The sequence below is a fragment of the Larimichthys crocea genome, unplaced genomic scaffold (genome assembly GCF_000972845.2).
Source record: "Larimichthys crocea isolate SSNF unplaced genomic scaffold, L_crocea_2.0 scaffold269, whole genome shotgun sequence".
NCBI classification, from domain to species: domain Eukaryota; kingdom Metazoa; phylum Chordata; class Actinopteri; family Sciaenidae; genus Larimichthys; species Larimichthys crocea.
The window spans coordinates 1,239,363-1,258,743 of record NW_020853550.1 but is presented as its reverse complement, the minus strand read 5'-3'; positions in this window follow the sequence as shown (position 1 = coordinate 1,258,743).

Below are 19,381 nucleotides of genomic sequence, written 5' to 3'. Positions count from 1 at the left end.
ACAGAGGGTTAGAGTGAGATAACAGCAAAATCACTTCTTTGGGTCCTAACGGTAATGCTTCCTCTTCTGTAATGTTCTGCTTTGTTAACTCCCCAGTAAACATTGTTCGATGACTGTCTCCTCTGTAATAGGACTCATTCAGGTGAACTGACTAAAACCTGTAATACACTGCAATTAAAGTATAATATCTGTGTCTGTGCCAAGAGATGATGGTCGTGTTTACTGCTTGATCCACAGGTAGTAACATACACTCCTGCTGATCTTTCAAACCCAAATCTACTTATTGTTGTGCCTATTCTGTCCCCTTGTGTGCTTTCATGTACATAGCACAGCATAAATGGCAGGGGCAGGGGAATACAAAGCAAATGTCACATGGGAAATCACAGTCAAAGTCTTGCAGAAAATGATGGTTACAGCCTGGCTTCTGTAGTTTGAGATATTCATGGTTTCAGCCTTAAAGGACAATTGTAGTTTATTGCTGTGTGAGTTTTTTTTTTTTACAGCAGCAACGGCAGAAACAGATTTTCTGTCTAAATCCTTCTTCTACCCTTGCTTGATGTTTGGCTCTTAGCAAAGTTGTCGACTCACTAATTTCTGATCATAAGTAATGTACGCAGAACAAATACATGTGTGCAACTGAACATACTTAACTCAGTGGTTATTTACTGGGAGTGTTCTAAATCACAAAAAAAATATCAAATTTCTACATAATGCAGCTTTAATTTGGTGAGTACAGTTTTATTACAAAGAGAAATGATGACTGAAACTATGAAGATGAAGCTGAAATAAACACACATTTTCTTTTGTCCCCTGCAGGGTGATCTGCTGTGCCACAAAGGTATGAAATGCATGTTTGTGATTATGTAGTATAGCGACGACACCCTGCTAACAGGCAGTGAGGATTCAGCTCATAATGAAGCGAGGCATACAGGAAGTAGATTGGAAATATAGCATAAAAAACAGCATGTCTACCTCTCCGTAGGTCATGGCGTGTAATTAAAGTTTCCTATACAATTAATGCAAATTACATGTCTGATTAGCATTTGTTTTGAGGTTTTCTTTTTTTGTTCTGAAAAAGCCTCCACACATCTACACGACGTTTGACTCACACTGACTGCATCTCTCAGCAGAATTTTCCTCTGAGCGCAGCTGTCCTGACATTATCTAAACATTTTCACAGTGAACAGATGGAAACGTGGCATCCTTCACTGTGTATTTGATGTATTTTCAGTTTTTGCTGCCATGTCTCTGGCTTAAGACAAAGGCTGCTCATACAGTGACGCTGCCAAATTACAGCAAGGAAAATCTTTAACCTCTTTGTGGAGGTCAGTGCTATTCAGATCCCACACAGACCTGTATTCAAGCAGCAGGTGAACTGCCAGAGGCAACAGTGACACTTTTTCCCCCCCTGTGAGCTGAACTGCCAGCTTCTGTTACAGAGCCATACACTCAGTGGAACATAAGCTGGATATGTATAGTCATTTTATCACCATGAAAAATCAAAACATGCAGAGGCAGGCCCAGAGTGTAGGTCGCATGTGTCACAGCATGCTGCTACCGAGGTCAAAGTGTGTGTGTGTGTGTGTGTGTGTGTGTGTGTGTGTGTGTGTGTGTTTGCAGTGAGATGAGTGTCTGACCAGAGCTGGAGCCTGAGGAAGACAATTACCATTCTGTGGGATGATCACGGCCAAGGTTTGGATCCTCAGACCAGTACAGTACACATGCATGTATGTTCATCAATCCTACATACAGACATCCAGGGTGCCTTGAGGACAATACAAGATGGCTGTAAGATTTATTATATCACTGTTTATTTTTATATGGCTTTAATAACGTTTACCACATTTTAAAAAAAAAAATCATAAAGAATTACATTACTGTGTTTTAAGTTACATTTTAAAACATTAAAACAAAAGAAAAAAAACATTTTGGATTTAGTGGCATCTAGCGGTGAGGTTGTAGATTGCAGTCCACTGAATATCCCTCGCCTCACCTTTTTCAGCATTTAGGAGAAATTACAGTGGCCATGTCATTCCCCCCCAGAAAACAAACAAAAATAATACAAAAGGTATAATCTAGGTCAGTGTTTGTTTGTCCCTTCTGGGCACTGTAGAAACACTGCGGAATCTGTGGAAGAGGACTTGTGGTGTCAAAAACATTATGTTTCTTATTTTCTTATATTCCATTTCTGATATTCTGTAAATGGAGTCCCCTTAATCTAACACACCTTTAATATGACTAGAATAGATATTATTCAACTTAACACTACTATAACATCAAACCAAAAACAATAGGGCTGTGGTCTAATAAAGTTTGGGAACTGCTGGTTTGGGTCTATGCAGGGAGTCACTCCAACTTGTGCTGAGCTGGCACAGATATTGAGCTGGACCATCTGATGCCCAGCGGCCTCAAGCCAACAGGCCCCTAGATGTTTTCCAAAAACACTGTGTAAACAGGCAGACATGCTGAGATTACCTCACACCCACACTTTAATTTATCCAGTGTGTCCAGTATGAGAGGGCTCTTGTTTTTTTTTCAAGCGAGATCCAAGAAAACTCAAGTGTCCCTGGTCTGTCAACTGCAAAATAAATATAAGATCAACTTTTGAACATAGTGGAGGATGCTTTTATACAGAAGGTGGTGAAAAAGAATCTGGGTTGGCAGGTTCTTGATGCTGATCAATAAATATCACACTCTATAACTGTATGCCACATTTCATTGAGGTGCCAAGCAGCTGCCAGCTACTCATAATTCAAGTGTGATGCATGGCACAGTTATGGATATAGATGAAAAATGCAGCATCTGATTACATTCTGTGATAGATGAGTAAGAGATTCACATATTGACTATAAAAAAAATAAAATGAAATTTTATGCATGAGATAATATCTGGAAAATGTGTTTTTTTTTTCTTCTTTCAGGCAAAATCACTTTGGAGAATTTCATTAAGCCACAGTGAGTGAGAGCTGGGGGGTGTTGGCCTCCCAGGTCTTATCTATGTTGCTGAGATACTTACGGCAGTGTGCTCCTTTACGGTAATTACCTTAATAACCGTATGAGCAACCTTTGACATGTGAATGGACAGCAGAAATTGTTTTTTTTAAAGCAAAGAAAATTGAACGTTGTTGCATAAGGATCATGATATGATAAGTGTAGCTGGTCACAGCAATTCATTCATAATTTATATATATATATATATATATATTTAATTTGTTGCAACAACACGGAAAATCAGCCATGTGATGAGACTTTAATGTGCGACTGTGACTTACATGAAACCCTCTTACAGCTGTGCAGAAATATTTGACTTGAGGAACAGAGCAATTTGGAGTTAACTGTTGAAAATGAAGGCATAATTGAGACTATTTTCTTCAATTGTACCTTAGTTGAATTACCTCTTTACAGAATAATTCACTCATGTTTTGTGTTGTATCTAGGTAGTTGCTTGACCTGAAAGTGGCATAGATTGATCGTATACTACAAAAATGGGAGATATTTCACACACCATGACAAATCATACTGTGGATCAAACTCCAAGATTAGATGTGTGGAATTACTTAGCTCTGTTTGAAAAGCCTCTTCTTTGTGGTGAGTGCATGTCACCATCAAGTAATCCTGTGTCCCCGACTGACCTGTGTTACCCTCAGGGAGGCATCATCACTCACCAGGACACTGCTTCGAAAGAGATACTTAAAATTCAGGCTAAACTAAAGGCAGCTTTCTAACCCATTAATAGTTTTTCCTTCAGGCTGGGAAGGATATGCATGAGGTGAGTTGCAATCGGTGACTACCATTATATGCCATGCTGGTTCTTTAACTTAGAATACAGACTAAAAAACAATATAAAGTTTCATTTCAAAACAAAGGAAAAAAAAGTTACTGAAGCTGAAGATTTTCTTGGAATCAACATCCAAGTAGCCATCAGAAGTATGCACATTGACTTTAGTAGTTCCCAGATGGCGTGGCCATCACGTGAGGACCAAACAGGATTTTCTCCACTATTGGAGACTAAATATTTATTTATATTTGTAAATATTTCTGTATCACACGATGAAATGTTGCTCAGACTGAAATGTCCTTTTTTTCACTCCGCGTCTGTCACTCAGCCCACAGTGAGGTCAAGAGACAGATTACATGATAATTTGCTGTACTGTCACCTATAGGTGTATTTGACCAGCTATGATAGCGAACATTACCGATGAGCTCCGACTGAAACGCTGTTGCAGTGCCCCCGCTGCTCGCTGCTGAGTCTGAGAGAGCTGGAAGCCTCTTATCTGAGAGAAAGGTTAGTGTGATAATACATTAGCAGCTCCCATTATTATAAAGGCCTTACAAAACAAGGTCACCATGCACTTAATGAATAAAAACAACCAAGCAATCGAGCACATCATTGTAGATTTGAGGACCTCCAGTGAAAAGTAAGATGAATGACACACTCACCATGTTATTAGGTAAAGACAAATAATGCTAATAGAGATGATTCTTTCTCCCTTATTCCCTTATTTCATGGAGACACTGGAGATAATAGCTATAAATATTCCAAATTCAAGAGCATCCCTCCCAAAGGAGGACATCAACTACTGAAGGTCAAAGACCCCTTCTTTAACTCCAATTAAAATTAAAATGTTTTTGCAACAGCATTCAAATCTGCTCTGTAAATAAGATGGCCTGTGTCCTCTTGAGGAAACCGCCATGCTAGCAGCTCCGTGAGGCTCTAATTATGCACAGTAGTGCTTTGAGACAAATGCTAACATCAGCACAAATGCTAACATCAGCACCTGTTTCCGTACTCGGAGTGGGTGGGACCTGATCCGGAAGTGGGTGGGATTTAACCCGGGCGTGGTTGGATTGTCTTGAAATAGGTGGGGCTTTAACCAGTATGTTATTTTAAGCATGCAATTGATATGGGTTAAAAAGAAATTGTTAATTTATTGCTGATTAGAAAACTATTACAGGACAGCATCAGCATTGAGCTTCAGATCAATGGTTTTGATCACAATAGCAAACAAACTATTTACAGAACAAGTTTTGCAACAATGAATACAACAACAGTTTATGTGTGTATGGTTCTTTTTTTATTTTTTTTATTTCCACACCAGGTGTGTGTGTGTGTGAGTGTGTGTGAGTGAGTAATAGAGAGACAGAGAGAGAGAGAGATTGTGTGTATGTCCGACAGGCAGAGACGCAACACGAGTCGCATTCTACCAAGCACCACGTCTGGACGAACGCATGTTTACCAGAACTCTACTGGTTAAGTGGTTGAGTGACTGAGGGAGAGAGAGAGTGTTCTGTGTGTGAGTGAGCAGAGTGGGACACAGCAACATAATACATCTGTATGTGTGTAGGAGAGGGGCTGTGACTAGCCTATCACAGAGTGCTGACACAGTCAGCTACCCAATGAGGACTTTCTTCAAACCGAGCACAGATATTGACTCGTATAACTCGTATAATACTCGTACTCGGCAAAAGTGCTTTATCCGTACTGGATACTTGTTTCAGCCAAGTATCCTGCTTAACTCTACTAGTTACATAATTCAGAGACATGGATTTTGACTCTTTACTGTTTAGGGAGATTTATTAATTACAACATAATAAAAGCACAAACAGTCATTAAAGAGAAATGTTAAAGCCAACCTGCCGCAGAAGCTAAAGAGTAAGAATCTGTAGGTGCCAAACATTTAGGAGGTTGCCTAGCCTGGATATTGCCACACTAACATGTAACAATAGTGATTGAGTTAGATGTGCACAGAGAAAAACTGCAAAGACATAAGTGAACCCTAACCAAGTCAGTTTTATGACAATAGTGATGGAGACATATTGCTCAAAACCACAAATGTCAACCTCATGGTGATGCTAGAGGTGAATTTGGAGGATCACCAGTATTCATCTTCTCTGAATATACTAAATCATTTCAATGCACACTGTATTATTCCAGTCACATAAAATAGTGTCGCTTCATTACATTTCTGAATTGATTGGAGAACTTCATGAATACAGGAGGGCCACAGAAGCACTGCATTCCAATAATCATGCATATACCCATATACTTAGTAGTCCCCAAGTGTCACAAGGAGAAAAAAAAACACCACAGCACAGCACAGGCCTGTTCAGTCCGTAACAGCAGTGCCTCAGATTTGGTGCCTGACTGTTGATGAAGCTTCATGTGTTACAGGTTACAGGTTCAGGGGCAACTGGACTTGGCTCTACTGTTTATCACAGAGTACTTTGGGTCAAAGTTACCAAGGACATTTGTTTTGAAAGCAATTAATATTTTTATACACATAAAGCCACATAAAGTAACACCTTTCTTGTTCTCAGTCAAAAGGGCAGATTTTATATGTGTACAAAGGAAATTATCCTAAAACTACACTTAACACTTGCTTGGCATATCTGTTTGAAAGGGCAGCATCCCCTTAAAGTGACCAGACACTCTTCCTCTATGACGTTTGGACTTGGGTTATCGTTAAGTGGCCGGCCCTCCACCCACTTGTCCCAAACCTCTCTGATTGCTACCAGTTTGTCTTGTTAATGACGGCCTGGTCTTGTATCACACAAATCAGCCGTGCCAACATGTGAAATTTCTTCAGTGACACGGTGGCCCAAAGAATTGTCTGACCAGACTCTGCATACCATATACTGCTGGTAGATTCATTTCTGGATCTGTACACACCAGTCAAAATCAAAAGGCCCATTGATATTTGTCTGTGTCTATTTAAATTTATTTCCCCTCCAAGTTGGTCATGTTTACCACTATGGTTTCTATGGTTAAGATTACAGCGCTGGGGTCCTCCAGAAACCACGTGAGTTCAATAACATAAAGAAGAAACTCCATGATCTGAACATTAAATACTCCCTCCTGTACCCTGCCACACTGAAAACTACAATCAATGGTAAATCCAGATTGTTTCATTGCTGTGACAACATTGAGATATTTCTCAGAGATGGCATGTCATCGCCATAACTCCCTGGGTTAGGTCTTCTTCTGATCTCTTCTTCCTCTTCACATCATAATAATGTCTTCTTGTTTGGTAATTGATAAAGCATCTTATTTATTATCAAGATGGTCGTCTTGCAGCCGGGTGCCTGTTACCATAGTGATTTTTGTTTGGGTGCAAGGCGCTAGTCAGCTGATTTTCTTTTTGTTGCTCTCTGCCAGCCATGCATTCTGGCACATAAAGCACATTTTTGCAATGAACTGTCATAAAACTGTTGTTAATATTTACTGTTCTGTCTTAAATGCTGGTATTAATTATGGTTTGATTAGTTTCAGGAAAATAAGTCCATGAAAATAAATTTTGTTAAGGCCTAATACTACTACTACTACTACTACTACTACTACTACTACTACTACTACTACTACTAATAATAAGAATAATAATAATAATAATAATAATATACGTTTGTAAAGTGAGAAACTTTGATTTTGCCCTCCTTATGATTATTGAAATTCTTTAAACTATCCTCACAATTTCTGTTAACTGGCAGACTAGCTAAAGCTTACTTTGTCTCTGTCTAGGAGACCTGTTATTCTGTGTTGTTTGTGTTATATATGTGTAAATGTGTTTGTTAGTGTGATCATGGCTCTCCCCTCTCCCAAGTCACCACCACCCTCTTACTACACACTATCCATAATGTATATAAACGAATCGTTTGGTACCTGTATACACATATGTATGTGTATATATAGGTGTATATAAATAATCTTATTGTATGAATACAGAAAAGATTTACACATAATTCATCTCAATATTAGGAGCCTAGAATCTAAAATTGACCTCCTAAAAGCATGGATTGCTTACAATAAACCCAGTGTGCTCACATTGTCTGAAACCTGGCTGCATAGTAATATTTCAGTTAATGAAATGAAACTTAATACTTATGTTTTGTAGAGCAGATAGAGGATCTAGAGGAGGAGGAGTGGCTACATATGTTTCATCTCACTTAGCTTGCTCAGAACTTGCTTTACCAACAGTTACACCCCTGCATTTTGAATGCCTTTTTGTCAAATTAATTTTTCATAAAAATAAACATCTAACCATAGGTAATATCTACAGACCCCCAAATGCTCCATCAGAATCTACTGATTGTATACTCTCTACCATTAACTCCTTTGACCGTCCAGGAGAAATGATTGTACTTTGCGATTTTAATAAAAATTGGTTGGAACATGCATCCCTCAAAGATAAAAATGCATTTAGCAGCATAAACCTTACTCAAATTATCACTGAACCAACAAGAGTGGACAGAACATCCTCAACTCTCTTAAACTGGATATACAATTCTGATCGAATTAAATCAGGGGTATTACCTGACAGCTTAAGTGACCACTCCCTCGAAAACAAGATGATTCATCTTAAGTGACTATCCTTCAAATTAAAATAAAATAAGAATACTTTACATACATTTTACCCAAAATACAACCACGCACACACAAAGGGCTCATAGACATGCAAATGTGAAGAGACGGTGGAGTGTTGGGCAGCCACACACAGCGATCCCTCTCCAGCTACCAGTCCACCTTCCATACTTTGGTCCATATTGGACATGAACTGGTCACCCTTTGGTCCTCAAGCCAAATCTCTACAGACAGACCCAAATCTCTACTAACTGAGCTCCTGGCCTCTCTCCTCCTCACCAGTATGGTGATCAAATATATAATCAAGAGCTTCACTTACAGTATATTGATCTGCCATGCCATACCACACAACGAACTGTAAGCAAGGCCTCGAAAAAACATTATATACCAAAGCTACAAAAAACAAGTTCAGTATTATTGAAACTATTTTGTAACTGTCTGTATGTATGTGTCCATCTGACAAATATGGATGTACCTATTTTCAGTTTTTGTAGTCTCCCCCATTCGTTTCTAATGGCCGGGAACAACAAGAGTGTACAAAACTTGAATAAAACACACAAAATTGTGTGCAAATAAAGAGACAAAGTCATGAAATCTTAGCTCAGTCTGATCAAATGAACTACATTTTTCAGAGATAAAACTTTTAAATCGGTCAAATTTGACAGGAACACAACATGAGGGTTAAATGACAACAATGACCTGGACAACTGAGAACCATCACTGACTTCCATTTGTTTCATATAGTCAAGGCTGTATCGTCTCAACACAGTTGAGAATCAGAATCACAGTTGCAATCATGGCACTGTGTAGTTTCCATCAACAAAACGTGTGATCAACTGTGACGGCAATGCCACACTCTTCTATTCCTCACAGAGAGTCATGAAGCATACATTCCTTTTTTTTTTTTTGTAATTCAAATTTTTATTTAAACACACACAGTAACAGCTCATAGTGGTACATAGAAAGAATAAAAACAAAAGGGCCAGCAACAAAAAGACAATCGTTAAGGCCTATGTAGTCCCTGTCAAAATGAGTTTAACAACAACATAAAATAGATAAAATAAAATAACAATATATATACAAACGAAAATATATTGTACAAATACCAATATTAGAAATACAGTCATGGTACTAGTTCGAGGTAAGGTGTTCCATGAAATAATCCCAAATCACCAGTTCAACAGGGCCTTTATTCCTCACTCTCGCTAACATAACCTCATAAGATGTGGTCTCAGTCATTAAGATCTTCCACTCTTGAAGTGTTGGACATGTGGATGATTTCCAGTGCCTTAATATGATTCTGGCGGCCGAAGTTATCCCTACCATCAAAACTGAATACGCACTATTTGTCAGGGGTGGGGTTTCTGTTTTATCCCCTAAAAGACATAAACGTGGGGATAATGGCAGGACTACTCCCGCCCATACCTCCAGATATTTAAGTACACTGCGCCAAAATGGCTCAACCATGGGGCATTCCCATAACAGATGCAGAAAAGTTCCCATTTCTTTTGCACACTTCCAACATAAATTATTATTTGTTAGACCTATTTTGAAAAGCCTACAAGGTGTCCAATAATAGCGGTGCAGTATCTTATATTGGATAAATTTCCCTCTAGCATCCTTGACGTATCTGCCATTTTGCGCTATGATTTGACTCCATAAATCCTTACTAATTTCACAATTAAGGTCTCTCTGCCAGATTATTCTCAAATGATCACATATGCTGCTAATTACGGAAATTGAGTTTTTATAGAATGTTGACGCCTTGTGACTAAAAGGATTGTCTAAATAATCAATTATCGGGTTGGTTAGCCTTACTGACTGAAATTTTTTAATTATGCAATGTCTAATTTGTAAATATTTCCAGAAATCACCTTTGTCCTCCAACTGGTACTGTTGAACAAGTTCGTTAAATGACATAAATATGCCTTCTTTATAGAGATCTCTTACAGTATGTATGCCCCTGTCCAGCCATCTTTTCCAAAAAACCTTCTGCTTCCCAATCTTCATCTCTGGATTGTGCCAAAGTGAAGCATACGGCTGTTTGTAATGGGAAATCTTATGCATTTTGTGAACCTTCGCCCAAACTTCCTGAGAATGCCTAATAACTGGGTTAATGTCTTTTCCTTTACTTCTTAAACACTGTGATAGGATATGTATTGGCTGAAATGGTGCTGCCAGGTTTTTCTCTATATTAGCCCACACTAATCCAAACCCCATTCCCCTCCAGTGATGAATTATCTTAGCCATCTCGAATGACAAACTATACAGTCTAACATCTGGAAGACCAAGCCCTCCCTTCTCTTTGGGCGCACACATTTTACTCCATTTAAATCTGGGCTTCCTTCCTGCCCATAGAAAGTCTCTGACTATAGTTTCATATTGTTTAAAAATGTGATCAGGCTTACTAAGTGGCAACATCATGGATATATAGTTGAATTGTGGTGCTATTACCATTTTAATAACATTTATCTTACCCCAGAGGCTCAAATTCAACTTTCCCCATTTTCCCAAGCTTGTTTTAATGTTTTGTAGAAGAGGCTCAAAATTCAGTGCTGTCATCTCACCTATCTCAGAGGTTAATTTAATACCCAAGTAAACCATGCCTTTTGGAATCCATCTGAAATTATACTGTGTTAGCATTTGTGGGTGACAATGCTTAGATATTGGCATCGCCTCTGATTTGGTCCAGTTAATTTGGTAACCAGACAGTTTAGAATACTTATCAATGGTGTTCATTAACGCAGGTAATGATTTGTGAGGGTCACTGGTAAGGAAAAGAATATCATCGGCGTAAAGCATTAACTTATGCTCAATCCCCCCACCATCTACGCCCTTAATGGCAGGATTCGCTCTTATAGCCACCGCCAGGGGTTCCAGCGCTATCGTGAACAAGAGAGGCGACAGGGGGCATCCCTGTCGCGTTCCTCTAGAAAGATCAAAAAGAGGTGAAATAAGGCCGTTTGTCAAAACCGATGCTTTAGGTTTACTGTATATTATTTTTATCCATTTCGCAAAACCAGAGCCAAAACCAAACCTCGACAGGGCCGAATGTAAGAAATCCCACTCGACCCTGTCAAAGGCCTTCTCAGCATCAAGCGAGACAGTAGCCACCGGCATTGTACTATAGGCATTTAGCCATATTAAGTGCATAAGTCTTCTCAGATTGTCGGTAGAAGACCTACCCTTTATAAAGCCTACTTGATCTGTATGTATGATGTGTGGTAAAGTTGTTTCGAGTCTTAAGGCCAGTACCTTAGCTAATATCTTACTGTCTACATTAATGAGGCTGATTGGTCTAAAGTTTGCAGGATCTGTATGATCTCTCCCCTTTTTAGGTATCAGAGATATTAGAGCTTCATTAAGAGACGGTGGAAGTGAGCCGCTTTGGAATGCTTCCTCAAACACCATTGTCAATATTGGAGTAATTATGTCAATATATTCCTTATAGTACTCCACAGGAAACCCATCAGATCCTGGTGATTTCCCTGTATTCATGGATAGAATGGCAGTTTTAACCTCCTCTTGGGTTACTGACGCATCAAGAAGAGCCACCTGATCAGAGGACAAAGTTGGCAGCTGTATGTTTGAGAAAAAATCTTGAGCTGATATCTCATCCATAGCACCAGATGATCTATACAGGTTCTCATAGAAGTCCTTAAAGATATCATTAATACCTTTAGAAGATGTTACAAGAGAGCCTCCTGCTCTTATTGCTGGAATAGTATGGGCATAGTTCTGTTCCTTTAGCTGTCTGGCCAAAAGTCTGCCAGTCTTTTCCCCCGACTCATAGAACTTAGTTTTAAGTCTGAACATAGCATATTCTGCTTTTTTATTGAAAATATCATGAATTTGAAATTTACATTTGCAAATATTTTTAAATAAACTTTCAGAATAATGTCTAGCCAAATCTTTCTCCATACTATTGAGTTCTGCTTCCAATTTTTTAATACAGTCTTTTTGCTCTTTTTTAATTTTTGAGGTCTTAGCAATCAATTTACCCCTAATGTAAGCTTTAGATGCTTCCCACACCATAGCCACGCTATCTGTACTTCCCATATTAATTTCAAAAAACGAGGATAGATCCCCTGCAAGTTCTTTAGAAAACACCTCATCCTGTAATAAAGATGTGTTCATTCTCCACCTGCCACGTCTAAGCCGGTCTGAATGTATATTTACAGAGAGCTCAACAGGTGCGTGGTCCGACAAGGAAATAGCATTGATAGTGCTATCAATGATGGCATTGACTAAACTCTGGGAGATTAAAAAAAAATCGATTCTTGAATAAGATTTGTGGCAGTGGGAATAAAATGTGTATTCTTGATCACTAGGATTAACCAGACGCCAGACATCAATCAAGTTGTTGTCCTCCATCATCATGTGAATGGCAGCTCTATCCTTTGGCACCGAGATACCTGCGTATTTACTTTTATCCAATATCCCATCTAAGACCTGATTGAAATCTCCTGCCAAAATTATTTGTCCTTGGGCGTTTCCTAATATACTGTTAAGTCCATGAAAGAAAGATGGATCCTCTTTGTTAGGAGCATATATATTACATAACGTTATTTCTCCCCCATTTATGTTGGCTTCTATACAGATAATTCTACCATTGCCATCCTTGTACTCCTTCAACATAGAAAAATTCAACCTCTTATGAATCAAAATAAGAACTCCATTACGTTGGCTGGAGAAAGAACTATAGTAAACATGACCAACCCAGTCTCTCTTAAATTTTTTAGCTTCATCTTCCTCTAAATGTGTTTCTTGAATGAATGCTATATCAGCTTGTTTATGTTTGAGATATAAAAGTATTTTTTTCCTCTTCACTGGATTCCCACAACCATTAATATTCCAGGAAACTACTTTAACATAAGCATTATTAGCCATTCACATAGTAAGAAAAGAAAATTGAAAGAAAATATTGGAATATATGTCCCCTGTCATCTGACCATCTCAATTGGAAAACATGAGTTATAGAATTCGTACCACTGAGCATGAATAGAAAATCTGCTATTTTAACTTTAACCTGAACCAACAAGACCAAACTGGTCAACCAAAAACCTCCCTCTACAGCAGAGGGGAGAAGAAATAAAACGTAAAAATAAAAATCTGTCCAACAATCAGCTGAACATTCTCTTCCCGGTAAATCGAAGTCCATAACATAAACAAAACTTAATTTAGGTCGTGGAATGTCGAGTCGCCCACTCGGCAATAATCTAAACAGCTACCCAAAGCTATCCAGCCTCATCATACCTCAGTCTCCTTACTGGTGGATGTGTCACAGTTTATTCTCCTACAGTAATCTGCTGCTCGATGAACTTGACCGCCTCTGCTGCAACATCAAATTTTTTGTTCCTCCCATTCCACGTGAATTGAAGCGTTGCAGGAAAAGCAAGTCGAAACCTCACGTTCCTGTCATGGAGGAGCTGCCTCGCTGTTGTAAAAGTTTTCCTCCTCTCAGCCAACTCCTTAGTCATGTCTGGAAACAGGGAGATGTTGCATCCATTCCACACCGCACCTCCGTTCTCCCTCGCAGCTTTTAATGCTTTATCTCTCGCGGTTGAACGTAGGAATCTGATCATTACCAGTCTCGGAGGTTGTCCGTCATCTGGACGTGAACCGGGAGAGCGGTGTGCTCTTTCGATTTCGAATTCGTTGTCAATGTCCATGTTCAGGCCCTCTGACAATATCTTTTCAACGCATGCAATCAGGTTATTGCCTTCAGTGCCCTCCTTCAAACCCAACAGTCTAACATTATTACGGCGGCTTCTATTTTCCAGATCTTCCACACGGTTCCACAGAGTATCTATGCGCTTGCTTTGCAGCTCGCGGCCATTCTGCAATTGCTGGGTAGAGTCCTCCAAATCGGAGATTCGTCCTTCCGCCTCTGTTAGCCGTTCCTGTATTGCTTTCACCGCATTTTTCAATTCTTCAGTTGTCCCCTTAATCGTTGAAACATCAGTCGCCACTGTTTGGAGTGTTGAGCTCATTTTACTTATTTCAGCAAGGATGCTTTCCAGATTAGCACCGTGTGTACAGTCCTTTTTTGGGCTAGCATCCTCAGGTTGGGCAGCAGCAGCCCCCCTTCCTCGTGAAGGCTTAAAATACTTCGAAGTTGTAGACATATTCTTTCGCATGTACTGTTCCGTTACAAAAAAAAGACTGATAATGAGATACTTATGAAACAAATATTCAGAAAAGTTTGGAGAAATTACGGATTATTTAGGATTTCAGTCCATGAGGTTTAGGACAACTTGAACTAAGCAGCCATCTTTCTCGTCGATCCCACGTGACTCTGAAGCATACATTCCTAATATCATTTCAGATTTAGACTGAATGCTCCCCATTCAACAAAGAGGAAGTGCAGCGAATTGGTCTCATACAGTGCTATTAAAGCCGTCTAAGAAAGCACTAAGTGCTGAAATCATAGCTAATTAATCCCATTGTGAAGATTTTTTTAACACGTTGTCAGGCTACACTGGAGGAGCATAGGATTAGATAAGAAGCCGATAAGAGGAAATCACACAATATTGTGTAAAACTCCTTGTAGACGACTCCGATTCACACAAAGAAGGAGATAAAACAGAGAGGAATAAGAATGTAGGAAGAAGGGGGAGCAGATAGAGATGGCAGGCTTTCTATATACATCTTCATCTCTGGAGCAAACCTGTGTATGGTATGTTCTTTAAAGTTTGTTCACTGAAAGGCGTCATTTTCCCCAAGTCAACTGATTCTATGAGGCTTTGTGTGATAAAAAATTCATGAGATTTCTCACTTAAGATCAGAAATAACACACTACCATAATATGTTAGAATCACAGCCTCGGGACAGAAAGAGCATGGAGACATTAGCATATGGAGCCGTCAGCAGGAACAGCTTGTTGCATAGATTCTGCGGTAAGCAAATCACTTTCCCTTACAAAGTGCTTCCTCGTTGCATATAATATATGTGCTCATGCAGCTTGTGTTTCGACTTAGCTAAGCTCTGAAATGACAAGAGCAATAAAAGGCTCATCATGCAGGAGAAAGTTTAGCTTGAAAAGAAATTGACATAGTGACACTCCAGTTGCTTGATTATGTTTACTAAGATGCCTGTTTAGAAATCACAAATGTTCCACAGTCACATAAAGGGCTACTTTTGTAGTTTTGTGTTGTGCATCCATAATGTCTGTCAAATTAAAATATGGAATTTCATGGCTGCACTTGAACCACACCCAACGTTGATGTCATGGTGTACTGCCCACACCCCGGAGTACAACTCTACATCACTGCAGCAGGATAAAGGAGTAAAAAAAACCCACTGAAGGCCATAAAAACATGAACACTATTTGAAAAAGAGTTGCTGGTGAATTTAAATGTAGCACTTTTAGGACATTTTTTGGAGGGGCTGTCAACCACAATCAAACCAAAACCACTAGTAAACTTAACTTCCATTTAATCCATCTGCTGGCCATGAGCTGTCAAATAAGTACTATGACAAAATGATATACTGTATGTATTTATGCAAATCATGTGGTAACCATGGTAACATGTATGTGCCTGTGAGGGAATGGAGTTCTTTTGATTCATCTGAAAGTGAAAGGGTGTTAAAACACAGACGTGGTGTTTGTTTATTTCCTCCTTCCTGTGGATCTGTTTTTACCTCCTTCTGTCATTCACATGCTGTGACTAATAATGCTGGTAAACTATGTCTTTGTGAGCTTTCTGTGACCACCAAATGTATTGTCAGGTAGTGCTGATGATGCACAATGATAGCGAACAAAAATGTCCATTGAATGAGTTACCTGTCAGTCCATATGACTTCATGATTATATCCATTGGTTCCTTTGTAAAAAAAAAAAAAAAGTCAGTGTACCAACTATAATTAATGTTAGCTCAGTTTGTTAGCCAGATTGCCTGGGCTGCAAGCTCAGAGCGCCGAGGGAGTGTTATTGTTTGTACGACAGGCATTTTGGACTACATGGAAGGAGGAGGCTGTGGAGGAATGTGTACCAGGAGCGTAGTTGGTGTTATGCCAGGACTGGACGAAGTGGGCAAGTGGGCTCAACAGGATCTATGGACAGAGAATGAAGAGGATGTTGACAGAACAAGCTTGTGCTCTTGTGTTGTGTCACTTGCTTGATGTTTGGTTTGTTTGTTTGCTTGTTGATTTTTCAGTTTCTGATTATAAGTATTTACAGAAAGTGGCATTACACTCTGAAACAGGGGCTCCTAAAGTGCAAAAATCCCAATTTCTCCTTGAACTCCTTGAAGTCGTTTTTCTCGCCTAATTAAAGGTCTTCTAAAATTTGCTGATGTTACCTTCATTTTGTTTACTCTCATGTACTCCCTACACCGTTTGTTTTTAATTACCTCATGCACACACTGACTCACACAGTTAAGCACAGTCATTCCTGTGGGCTGCCAGCTCTTATGGACCAGTTGGAGATTTGGTGCCTTGCTCAACAGTGCCTTGATAATGGCGGCCGAGGAAAGGGGAACTTGGTTCTTACTCTGGCGTCCACACAGATTAAGCGTGGAAAAAAATTCTGTGTTGGTTAGGAGCAATTAGTATTCTAAGAGACACATTTGGGGACACTATTAGAGTCTGTGTAATCTAATAAAGGTTGCAAGTCAACAGTGTGCTTCCAGGGGAGAGCAGAAATGAGAGTTCTGATTTGCCATTACCTCCCCAGCTGATAGAAACACACATACACACACAGGCTCATTTAATTCATTTGTAGAGCCTCAACATAGAACAGAGTCCCACTCTGCATTTGCAAATAGTGTGGTGTTGTTTAATGGTGTTGAACTGAACCATGGCACAATGCACAAACAGCTAATGGCTAAAGCAGCATGCAGTCCTCTAAAGTCTGATCGCTTAAGAGATTGAATTTCTACCACTAAGATTACAGAATGCTCATTTCCTGGTAGACCCATGTCGGGAAAGTGTTAGATAGTGTTCCCTCCTCTGTGGCTCTTCCTGAGGTTTCTTCCACCTTTTTTCCCTGTTAAAGGTTTTTTGTGGCACTTGAACCGATGGTCTAAGGACAGAGGGTGTCATTCCCTGTACAGATTGTAAAGCCCTCTGAGGCAAATGTGCTTTGTGACTTTGGGCTATACAAATAAAATCTGATTTGATTTGATTTGATTTGATTTGAGTTGTTGTTGTTGCATTTTACCACAAGTTTCTAGACCACTCAGTCTGCAGAGTTTCTTATCTTATTTTGACTCTTGTGCAAAGACTTAATTCGATCTTTCTTTGAAAAACCAACGTAATCTTGGTCCAACGAGGCAGAGAAATATTAATAACTTACAGCATCCCAAAAGGTGATCTTAACACAGATCTCAGCCCGGTCAATCATATACGTGATGCTCTACTTCACATGGTTCATAACACGATAAAAAAAACATATTGATCCAAACCTCAGCTGACTTCTCCACACCATCCCTGTCCACAGCCGTCTTCTTATCCTATGTGTACACAAAACGGCCTTATGGCATTTACGTTATCATGAATGATTTATATCAGAATATCAGCAGCTGGAAACATAACCTTAGCTCAACTATTCAACATACACATGTCATAACAACATATTTCACCAAATAAAGGTGCAACCTAGTTTAAATAAACATAGGCTTACATCTTCTTACTGTGTTCATTCATAGAGAAAAACATACTAAAGCACATAATATGTGATTAGCAGAACAGTGGGTTGCATACAGAGCCCCCCTCCCGTCACAACGGTATAGAACAAGCATGCAGTCATCTCTCTTCTGGCCCAGTGTATCTGTGTGCTGACCTGCTGCTGTCCTGCAGAGGTTCCTCGCTCCAGTCTGACCTCCCACCGCCTGCCTCTCCCTGCACACATACATACAGCACATTAGGCCTCTGATAAGCTGTGAGGCACCACAAAACAAAGCAATACAATCAATTAAGAGTGGGGGATGCATGGAAGGCTGCTCCTGCCAGCAGTTTCAGGTTTGAGCTCCCATTTGACTCTATGGCCTATCGATTTTACTCGGCACAGTAGACATTCCACCCCTGCTTATCAGAAGGCGCGAGGAGCGTACGATGGTCTAAGAATAATATTCAGAGTCCAAACCACTGATGTTGAGTTAGCTAGATAGACTGTTGTCCTAAGTAATGTTTACATCAGGCGTATGGGAGCATGTACCACCACAGATGACCTCAATGTAAGCCTGAAAATATAATACAGTTCCTAGAATCCAACATGCATATTTTGCTCTTAAAAACACAGCTCATCTAGAATTAAAAAAACATTATCCTCCACTGTTTGCTGTTTGTGTGCTTATTAGGACCACTCCCAGCAAGCTCATTGCTCCAATGTCTGTCTGAATGTTCTCACCAGCCGAGAAGTCAGGTTCTACCCAGGCGGCACCTTTGCACAGGAGGGCCATGAAACTACCTGGATAATTAAGTCTGGAAAAGTGAGAGAGAGCCTCCAGTCCTGGTGTTTGTTCTGACGTCCAGCTGAAAATATACCAGCAGTCATTTTCAGCACAGAAGCATCTCCATCATTTTATCATCATTATGCTTCATTATAGCTGGGTGAAAGCAGTGTGACTTTATCACAGCTTTACCAAAATTTATAGTGAGTGTCAGCTCATTGTTTAGCTGTTTTAGGTGAGTCTCCAAACTCTCATCGACTCCTTTCCATCTTTAATTGGGCTTTCTTTTCCCTAGTAAGTGTCAAGCTCCAAAAATATGGGATCCTACATTTCCCATAATGTAACTAGATAGCATATTTTAATCAAATGGCTTCCTGCTTGGGAGACACCCACATTTTTATACTATACACCCACAGTTTGTAACGTGGTCTTAAAAATGAGGAATCTCTTGGCTGCGCTTTGAGACACACACAACTGTAATCTCATGGCGTATTGACTACACCCCAAACTCATCATCGCTTCAGCAGGTGAAAGGAGTTAAAAACACTGGAGGCCAGAAGAAAATTAACACCAGTTTTAAAGCATTCTGGTTAATTTATCTGTTTTGGGCATTTTGGGGGAACCATTGTGAA